Source organism: Triticum aestivum, chromosome 1A (assembly GCF_018294505.1).
Source record: "Triticum aestivum cultivar Chinese Spring chromosome 1A, IWGSC CS RefSeq v2.1, whole genome shotgun sequence".
NCBI lineage: Eukaryota > Viridiplantae > Streptophyta > Magnoliopsida > Poales > Poaceae > Triticum > Triticum aestivum.
Genome location: NC_057794.1, coordinates 117,982,840 through 117,994,069, shown reverse-complemented (window position 1 = coordinate 117,994,069; position 11,230 = coordinate 117,982,840).

Below are 11,230 nucleotides of genomic sequence, written 5' to 3'. Positions count from 1 at the left end.
AATGTGGTTGCATGTTGCATATGGTGTCTAGCTTGTATTGCTTCCAATTTGGTTAAATTGCATCTGCTTACTTTACACATTATACCTTTGATAATGACATGCCTTCCTGTTTTTGATACATACTACATATGTCTATTAACCATGTTCGTACATCAAACTAATGCTCTTTTGTATCCCTCGTCAATCACTTATGATGAGACAGTCACCCGGGTGGGTTTCTGTGAGACGCCATACTCGTATAAAGAGTGCAGTGTCATCCTCCCCACATGATTCTCAAGAAACAGCAAGGCTAAATGAAGATAGTCAACGTAGCTCTCTAGTTGATCACCGCAATTCCCCCACACCACCATCGCAGGTGCTTGCTCTTACTTGGCAGTGTGATATGTAGTGTTCGTCTTACATGAAAGTAGTGTTCGTCAGTATCATGCATCAATGAGTTCTGAAGAGCAAATTTTATTCCTTTTTCTTGTGGGTTTGACTTGACAAGGCAAAATCAAGAAAGAGGAAGGAAAAGAGTAAGGAAGGCGATGATGGTGGTCCTCTGCAGCAACGTAAACGGAGCATCTGTACCGATTCTCCTTGTACTGATAGTGCATTACAAGGTCCAAGTCTCCGCTCCCCTACTCCACCATCCAAGGTGCTTGCTCTAACTTGGCAGTGTGATATCTGGTTGCATGTTGCATATGGTGTCTAGCTCGTATTGCTCCTAATTAGTGTAAACTGCATCTGCTTAGCTTACACATGATACATGTGAATATGACACGCTTTCCTGTTTTTGGTACATACTATATCTTATGATAAGGCACTTTTCTTGTGTATCCCTCATCAATGCTCCTAATTTGTTAAATTGCATCTCCTTAGCTTACACATTATACATGTGAATATGACACGCCTTCCTGTTTTTGGTACATACTACATCTGCCTATCACACCATGTTCTTACATCAAACTACTGTTCTTGTGTATCCTGCGTCTATCGCTTATGATGAGACAGTCACGCGCGTGGGTTAATATGAGACGCAATACTCTTATAAAGAATGCAATTTCATCCTCTCCACATGATTCTCAAGAAACAGCAAGCCTAAATGAAGATATTGAACGTAGCTCTGTACCTGAAGACCGCACTTCCCCTACACCACCATCACAGGTGCTTGCTCTAACTTCGCAGTGTGATATGTGGTTGCATGTTGCATACGGTGTCTAGCTTGTAATGCTTCTAATTAGGGTAAATTGCATCTGCTTAGTTTACACACTATACCTGTGAATATGACATGCCTTCCTATTTTTGGTACACACTACATCTATGTGTTAACCTTGTTCTTACATGAAACTACCTCTCTTCTGTATCCTGCATCAATCACTTACGATGAGTCACCTTTATTCGTTGCATATTGCATATTATTTCTAGCCTGTTGCCATGTATTGCTTCTAATTTGGTCAAATACATTTGTTAGGGCACCCTTTTAATTTGGCAGAGTGATATTGGTTTCATCTTTCATATGGTTTCTAGCTTGCATCGATTCTAACAAGTTCAAGCACCTTGTGCTTAGTTTACACTTTATACATCATACATGTCAATATGTCACGCCGTCCTGTTTTTCATATATATTCCATCCTCCTATCATGCGGCTGCCTTACATGAAAGTAGTGTTCGTCAGTATCATGCATCAATGAGTTCTGAAGAGCAAATTTTATTCTTTTTTCTTGTGGGTTTGACTTGACAAGGCAAAATCAAGAAAGAGGAAGGAAAAGAGTAAGGAAGGCGATGATGGTGGTCCTCTGCAGCAACGTAAACGGAGCATCTGTACCGATTCTCCTTGTACTGATAGTGCATTACAAGGTCCAAGTCTCCGCTCCCCTACTCCACCATCCAAGGTGCTTGCTCTAACTTGGCAGTGTGATATCTGGTTGCATGTTGCATATGGTGTCTAGCTCGTATTGCTCCTAATTAGTGTAAACTGCATCTGCTTAGCTTACACATGATACATGTGAATATGACACGCTTTCCTGTTTTTGGTACATACTATATCTGTCTATCACACCATGTTCTTACATGAAACTACTCTTCTTGTGTATCCTGCATCAGTCACTTATGATGGGACACCTTTAAGTTGGCAGTGTGATATTGGTTTGCGTCTTGAATATGATTTCTAGCATGTATTGCTTCTAGTTTGATGAACGCCACCTATGACGAGACAGTTTTAACTTGGCAGAGTGATATTGACTGCACCTTCCATATGGTGTCTTGCAGTGTTTCTAATTTGTTGAAGTGCCATCTGCTTAGTTACCACATCATAGGTTTGAATATGTCAAGCCGTCCATTTTTTCGTACATATTCCATCCTCGTATCATGACTTTTCCTTTCATCAGAGTAGTGTTCGTCAGTATCATGCATGAATGAGTTCTGGAGAGCGAATGATATTCCTTTTTCTTGTCGGTATGACCTCACAATGCAAAATCAATAAAGTTGAAGGAAATTGGCAAGGCATTGGATGATGGTGGTCCTTCCGAGCAACTGAAACAGAGGTTCTCTACAGATTCTACTCCGCCATCCTCCCAAGATTCTCAAGACAACGCAAGGCTAGATAGTCAATGTAGCTGTGTAGATGATGAGCACTATTATATGTGGTTGCATGTTGCGTATGATGTCTAGCTTGTATTGCTTCTAACTTTGTTGAATTGCATCTGCTTACTTTACACATAATGCCTGTGAATATGACATGTGTTCCTGTTTCTACATCAGACTACTATTCTTGCATATCCCACATCAGTCACTTATGATAAGGCACCTTTAAGTCGCCACTGTGATATTGGTTGTGTCTTGCATATGATTTCTAGCATGTACTGCTTCTAATTTGTTGAAACGCCATACAGTTTGAACTTGGCAGAGTGATATTGGTTGCATCTTTCATATGGTGTCTAGCTTGCAGTGCTTCTAATTTGTTGAAACGCCATACAGTTTGAACTTGGCAGAGTGATATTGGTTGCATCTTTCATATGGTGTCTAGCTTGCAGTGCTTCTAATTTGTTGAAATGCCTTCTGCTTAGTTACCACATCATAGGTGTGAATATGTCACACCATCCTGTTTTTCATACATATTCCATCCTCGCATCATGTGTTTGCCTTTCATCCGAGTAGTGTTCGTCAGTATCATGCATGAATGAGTTCTGAAGAGCAAAATCATTACAGCTGAAGGAAATTAGTCCGGCAGTGGATGATGGTGGTCCTTCGGAGCAACTCAAACAGGGGGTCTCTACAGATTCTACTCCGCCATCCTCCCAACAAGATTCGCAAGACAACACAAGGCTGGACAGTCAATGTAGCTGTGTAGATGATGAGCACATCTCCCCTACTCCACCATCACAGGTGCTTGCTCTAACTTGACACTATTATATGTGGTTGCATGTTGCGTATGATGTCTAGCTTGTATTGCTTCTAACTTGAATTGCATCTGCTTACTTTACACATAATGCCTGTGAATATGACACGTGTTCCTGTTTCTAGAACATACGTGTACATGATGAGCACATCTCCCCTACTCCACCATCACAGGTGCTTGCTCTTACTTGGAACTGTTATACGTGGTTGCGTTTTCCGTATGATGTCTAGTTTGTATTGCTTCTGATTATGTTGAATTGCATCTGCGTAGCTTACAACTTATACCTGCAACGATCACTTACCCATAAGACACATTTAACTTGGGACTGTGATGTAGGTTGCATCTTGCATTGTCTTCTAGCTTGTACTGCTTCTAATTTCTTGAAATGGCTCTTACGACGAGACACTTTTTACCTGATAGAGTGATATTGGTTGCATGTTCATATGGTGCCTAGCTTTCATTTCTTCTAATTTTGTTGAAATGCCTTCCGCTTACTGTTTTTTCATACATATTCCATCCTCCTATCGTACGTGTGAATATGAAACGCTGTCTTTTTTTGTATATATTCCATCCTCCTATCCTGCGCTTGCCTTACATCAAAGTAGTGTTCGTCTGTATCATGCATCAACCAGTTATGCAGAGCTAATTTTATTCATCTTCTTGTGGTTTTGACTTCATAAGGCAATATCAGAAAATAGGAAGGAAAAGAGTAAGTTAGGGGATGTTGGTGGTCCTCCCCACCGACGCAAACAGAGACTCTCTAGATTTGCCACTGCTACTGCTAATGAAGTTGAAGTCCCAAGTCTACATGATGAGTTCATCTCCCGTACTCCACCATCGCAGGTGCTTGCTCTAAGTTGACAGTGTGATAATTGGTTTCATGTTGCATATGTTGTCTAGCCTGTATTTCTTCTATTTTGATTAAATTGCACCTGCTGAGTTTATACGTTATACATGTGCATATGACATGGCTTTCTGTGTCTAGAATACACTGCATCTATCTATCATACCATGTTCTTACATCAAAGTACTGCTGTTGTGTATCCTGCATCAGTCACTCATGATTGGACGCTTCTAACATGGCAGTTTGATAGTGGTTGCATCTTGCATTGATTTCTACGTTGTACTGCTTCTAATTTTTCGAATTGCCACTTATGACAAGACACTTTTAACTTGGCAGAGTAATATTGGTTGCATCTTTCATATGGTGTCTAGCTTGCATTACTTCTATTTTCTTGAAAATCCTTCTGCTTAGTTTGCACATCGTAGCTGTGAATATGTCATGCCGTCCTGTTTTTCTTACATATTCCATCCTCATACGGTTGTCTTACATCAAAGTATTGCTTGTCTGTATCATGCATCAATGAGTTCTGAAGAGTGATTTTATTCTTTTGTGTTGTGGGTACAGCTTGACATGGCAAAGTCAAAAAAGAGCAAGGAAAATAATATAGTAGGGAGTGTGTTACTCGTCGGGTGAAACGGAAAAGGTTCTGCCGTCGAGATTCTGCTGGTACTTATAGTGCAGTAGAAGGTCCAAGTCCACCGGCTAAATCTACAAACACAGTATCACCTGCTCCACCAGCTGCAGCATCCGCTTCAACTGTACCAGCATCTCAACCAGTTACTCGTTCGTTTGCTCCGGAACTGGCCAGTTCCCAAGCTGCCTTCACACCTAACACTACTTCCGAAGCACTGCTGACACAACAGGACTTGGCAAGATCAGATGAACCTCATGAGCATCAACACCAAGACGGTACCTGACCGAGTCAAGTTGCAGTTGCATGCTCCTTTATATGTACTCTCACAGTTTGATGTACACTAACACTTTCCATATTCGTTGTTGAACTAGCACCACGGCGCAAGCGGAAACAGACATCAGGGATAATGCTTGACAGATTAACAAAATCTAAAGGAGGAAGAATGGAGATCCATTTTGAGGCAGGTTTAAAAAGGCCACGTGATGCTACAGAGTCAGCCAAGTTAGTATCAGAGGCAGCCGTTGCCGTTAGGTGTCATGCACGTATCCTCCCAACGTGGATCCAGTACAGGAATGAGAAAGACAATACCCAGTTTAACACCTTCCTTGACCATTTATCCGTAAGTAATGTTATTCATCGCAATTAGTAATATTGTCTTGCTCTGTCCCATACTTTCTAGCTTCCTCCTAATAAGACTTACATTCTTTTTTCAACAGATGAGGTTCAAGTTGGATCCGAAAGATGATGCAACTAGACAAGCATGCACTCATGTTTTTCAGTCTGCTCTGCGACAGTATCGGTACCACCTTAGAAAATCTCACTTTGAAGGCAAGGCTAACAATGAAATCGCCCAAACATCTCCAGTGGAATATATTACAGATGAAGACTGGACAGCCCTCGTTAAACACTGGTCTGATCCAAAGTATCAGGTAGGCTATATGTATTTGATCAGACCACATATTGAACTTGTATTTATGTATGTGCCTTACAAGTGTATCTTCTTCTAGGCTAACTGTTTGAAGAACAAAACCAACCGTTCTAAAGTGAAATTCCAACAGACCACAGGATCTCGTAGCTATATTGCACACTGCGAGGCTCTTGTAAATAGCTGCTACTTCCTTCTTTTTTTGTGCCATATTATCGTATCTATATTGACTTGTTCCAAATACAGAGGAAATCCCGTGCGGACCAAAAAGAACCTGAACCGAATGCAGTGCAAATCTTCAAGGATTGCCACACCAGCAAGATGAAGGGCATGAGCACACCAGTTCAAGCCGCTGTTGTAAGTCCTTACTCCTCCTGCCTTGAACTGATTGGTACTGTGATGTGTTCATTTAACTACTTGGTTTGCAGCCAATGTCAGTTACTCTGTTCACTTTTATTCACAGTTGTCTTAACGTATCATTTCACCTTACATGGTTTAAAAGAGATGAAGGATATTCTTTTGGTCTTGATCTGTAATCTAGTTGTTATGTTCACGTGCGCACACAATGATAAAATAGCCTGTTTGTTTTATATCTGTTTGCCCATGATATGAATGATGTCATACTATGTTCATCCTACTTTAAACCATGTCTCTTTATCCTTAGATGTCAACGAATGTGAGGAAATAGACAATACAGTAGGCATGCTACATGGACATATGTTCCGAAAGTGATTTTATTATGTAGTTGGCACTACAATACATGCTAATGTATTACAGTAGTTCACCAAAATAAGTTATGTATAAACGTTTAACCTACTTTGTTTGTTTTTGTCTCATTAGTAACTTATCTGGTACACTAATCTACAAGTTCAAACTTTCAGGAAGCTATGGAACAAATGATTGAACAGCCACAACCACCTGAAGGTGACGAGGCTACTACAGGCACAATGTCACCTCTTGCTGCAGTGCGTCAGTATCTCTCCACTAACAGTGCAAAAAGCACCTTCCTGCGTAATTCTGGGTTGGTTGTCAAGGTAACCTCGTCCAAATCGCCTACTGAACAAAATCTTCCTGCTAGACAGAGTGATATATCTGTGCTCCAGACACAAGTCCAATCCCTAGTGGACGTTGTTTCGGAAACAAGAATAGTGGTTGAGAAATGTCGTCAAGATATGAATGGTTTTGAAACCAGACTATCAGACATTCGCTTCGTTGTTCAAGAGCAATGGCGGAAAAAGGTGGAGATCGTGCTGCTCCATCAGATTCTACAGCCTGAAACATTAGCACTCAGGTCAAATGATCTGTGCTTCTATACATCTGATGGTGCTTTTATCTGGAAGGACTGTAAACTTTATGCCAACAGGCCTTTTGTTGTATGGTTGGAATTTATTTTGTTGTGATACAACATTTATGATGCTGCCTCAGGCTGCAGTAATTACGACGCTATTTTTGTATAGTGTAGGTTTATCTTAGTAATGTATTCGGCCTAAAGCTTCGTAGGAGCCCAACATGCCAACATTCGTCGGGCCCATTCCAATTGGGCTAAAAACGATTATGGGCCGAAATTGGCATGTAGCCCACTAAAAATATCTGGGCCTAAATCAGCATAAGCTTTCATATTTTTCTGGTAGGCCTGTGCCCATAGTGGGCCTTTAACAGGCCTAAACATAATTTGGGCCCTCAGTAAAAATAGGCCGTTTACAGGTGTAAATATCTCGAGCCCATAAAATACATGGGCCTTTAATAGACCGAAAGTGAGATTGGGCCCTGATTGTGCCAAATAACCCACTGGACTTTAACAGGCCGAAATTCGGACGGGCCGTAAATGCGCCGACCTAATACACGGGCCTTTAACAGGCCGGAACTTCGGTCGGGCTAGATTATCGTCATTTTTATATGGGCCGTTAATGGGCCCGATATGACGTTGGGCCACATATGGCCCATGGTTTACGTCCGGCGTTAACAGGCCGAAAATGACAACAGGCCGAAAGTGGCCCAAAGCTATAGTGGGCCTCTAACAGGCCGAATGTCAGACATGGCCGAATATGACCCAAATCCTTCACGGTCGTTTATGGGCCGAAAGTTTTGATGGCCTGTAAATGGGCCCAAATGAAGCCGGACCTTTAACAGGCCGGAAATACACCGGGCCGTAATTCGGCCCAATTACTTAGCGGACTGTTAACGGGCCAGAAGTGACCATGGGCCGCGTTGATGACAAGTTTAGGACATGCCGTTGACAGGCCAATTTGACAGAGAATGTTGGGCCTTTAGCTGGGCCGGCCCATTATGGTCGGCAAAATCTAGTGGGCCTTTAGCTGGGCCAGCCCATTGTGGTCCGCAAAATCTTGTGGGCCTTTAGCTGGGCCGGCCCATTATGGTCTGCAAAATCGTGTGGGCCTTTAGTTGGTCTGCTAAATTTTGTGGGCCTTTAGCTAGGTCGGCCCATTATGGTCCGCTAAATCTTATGGGCCTTCGGTTGGGCCGGCCCATTTACTTTTTGTGGGCCACTTTCGGGCCGGTCCACGTGTCAACATATTATAGGCCCATCTCGACTGTTGGAGGAGTGACACCTGTGCCAACGCGGAGCTGACGCGTGGATCCGTCAGCCAATGAGAATTTTAAACGTGGAAAATCGGCATTGGTCGTGGCTATTAACGGGTTATCGGATCCAAAATCTGACCCGATAGCTTAACGGCGTTCCATTACGGTGGATGCCACGTGTCGGTCACCCTTGACGAAAGCACTTCTGTGACGCGCGATTTATCGTCATGGAAGTGGACACTTCCGTGATGATAATTTTGGCAATGTCATGGAACACTTCTACGACCGCACATGTATGACTATCTTGATTCTGTCATAAATTTATCACGGATGTACATGCATGACAGAAAATGCGACCTACTGTGACAAACACGTATCATCAGGGAAGTGTATTTTTTTGTAATGAGTTGTTGGAGGAAATGCGCCTTGAACACATTACGTATACTAGCTGAGCTTTGTCCCTAATCGTGACTAGTTGTTATTAGTTTCGATCAAATTTCCCTCTAGCCGGCAATGCCTTAGCTTCTCAAAATCTAGGAAGCTCTGAAAAAAGTCATCATTATGAAAAGATACTAGCGCTACTTTTTACTAAGAAAGGAATAAAGCAGAAAACTAAAGAAAGAGATCTTAAGTGGGTCCCGCGAGTAGTTTGTCCTGTTTCAGTCCGTACAAGAAGACACTTTCAGCGTTGCCCAAGAAGGGATGGGCCTATCTATTGGTGGTACTAGTTCCGCGGGAGGGGCAATGTCGTGGAATTGTCACGGCAGATGTCCTAGCAAAAGGACTTAGTCGTAGGGCCATCGCAACTAGGAAGCTTAAAGGGGTTAATCGGGACAAAGGACACGAGAGGTTATATACTAGTTTGGCCCCTTGCGATGAAGGTAAAAGCCTACGTCTAGTTGTGTTGATATTGCTGGGGTTTCGATCACCAAGAGGCTAGTTCGCCGGCTTGGTTATCGATCTCTTGTTTCTTGCCCTAAGCCGCCACCGGGTCGTCCCCTTATATACACGGGTTGACGCCTGGTGGCCTACAGAGTCCCGGCCGGCTCATAAATCGTGTCCGGCTCGGTGACCTCTTTTACATTCGTTTCCTTACAAGTCTTTCTTTACATACGGCGGTTTACAATATTGGGCCTTAAGCCGCCTCTAGGCCTTTAGGCCTTCTATAAGATTTAATAAACTATCGCCTTAAATGTCTACTAGGCTCCCTTTGTGACCCGCCATTGGGGCTGACCCGGCCCCTCCTGGGCGGGTCATAACTGATAGCTATATCCCTAACATTAGGCCCCAGGTTGACTTTGAACTTTGTTCTTTGTCAATCTTCAACACTTAAACAAAATCCATCTTCTTATCCTCATGGAGGTTTTTGTAACCCGCCATGACGTCATCTCTTGAAAACACGAAAAACTTTTATGACGTCATCTCCCAACAGATCTTCATCTTTAATGCCTTACGAGAATCGAGGGGTCCATTTAGTTAGATAACCATTATTTGGGTCTTCCTCGATTATCACGCCAGCCTGTTGGCTTATCCCCTTATAAATAGGCATGCCCTGGTCTTTTCTCATTCCTCTCTCTTCTTTGTCTTCTTCCTCCCGCAACTCCACTGCAGCTCGAGCCCCGCCGCCGTCGCAGAGCATCTCATCATCGTCGACTGTGGCCACTGCATCAACTAGAATCGGTTCAGAGAACGGCGGCGATCTTCTGTGGAGGATCCGTGGCCGTAAGTATTCGCCCTCCATTCCTCGTATCCACATTTAGAGCTTCTAGGTTTTCCTGCATGTTCTTCGTAGTTCTTCGCGGTTCTTCGCAGTTCTTCCACTGTCGCCTCTTCTTGATCCAAAAAGAGATGTATGCTTATGCGATAGTTTTTTTTGTGCTTGCTCTTGACACTGGTAGACCCCTTTTCCCCAATCTAGGGCTTCATTAGGACTTACAAATTCATCTGCGCTAAACTTTTAGGTCTAGAATTTTTTCCATTTTGAACAGCCATTTGATTTGGAATAATACCAAGCAATTTGGGAAACTTGTTTGTCTGAACACTTAGCTGAATCTGCTTTCTTAAATATCTATAGTCATGGCGGCTTACTGTGTCGGCTTACTTTTCCTTATATGACATTAGCCCTTATTTAAGTCGCCATTACTCCCCTGTACCATTATCACTTAATTTAACCATTATCATTGAATTGAACCGGCATGTTGCTTTCCTTTCAGTTCGTTTTTGAACATCATGCCGTCCAAAGCACCGATTGTCTGCAACTGGATTCCCTCAACAGTCACTAAGGACACTCTGAAGCATTTATTTACCATAGGTTTTTTGCTAGGGAAGAATATTATGTCCTACCGTGCGCCTGACCCGGAGGAGGAACGGCCCAATCCAAAAGATGGTGAAGTTATCATCTTTTCTGACCACATGAACCATGGCTTTTCCCCACCCGGCTCAAATTTCTTCAGAGAGTCACGATTTCGGTGCCGTCAGCATGGGTCCGGCTATCGATCACAAGGGTCTAGATACAGGTCTCGAACGGAAAAGTATGCTACATATTGCTCTGCTCCAGTTCCCTCTGCTTACACCTGGTCAATTTGTTGATCGCCCCTTTTATTTCTGACTTTCAAAAGGGCCCCGCTCTCGTCTCTGCTGACGAAGCCTTTATCTCTGTCTCTATTATCCTCGTACATGCTGATCTCTTCAACTGATAGAGTCTATGCTATTGGTGAAGCTGGTTCTACCTCAACAACAGGATCTGCAAATGGATTTTCAACTAACAGCCTCTGCTTCAATTTGTGATGAAAGGTCGACTAGTTTTCACCGAATCTTCAATTATGCACCGGTAACTTTTTTCCATTTCCAAGATCCAGAGGGGAAGACGAAGTACAACCTAGTTCAGAGAGTCATGATTGAATCCAG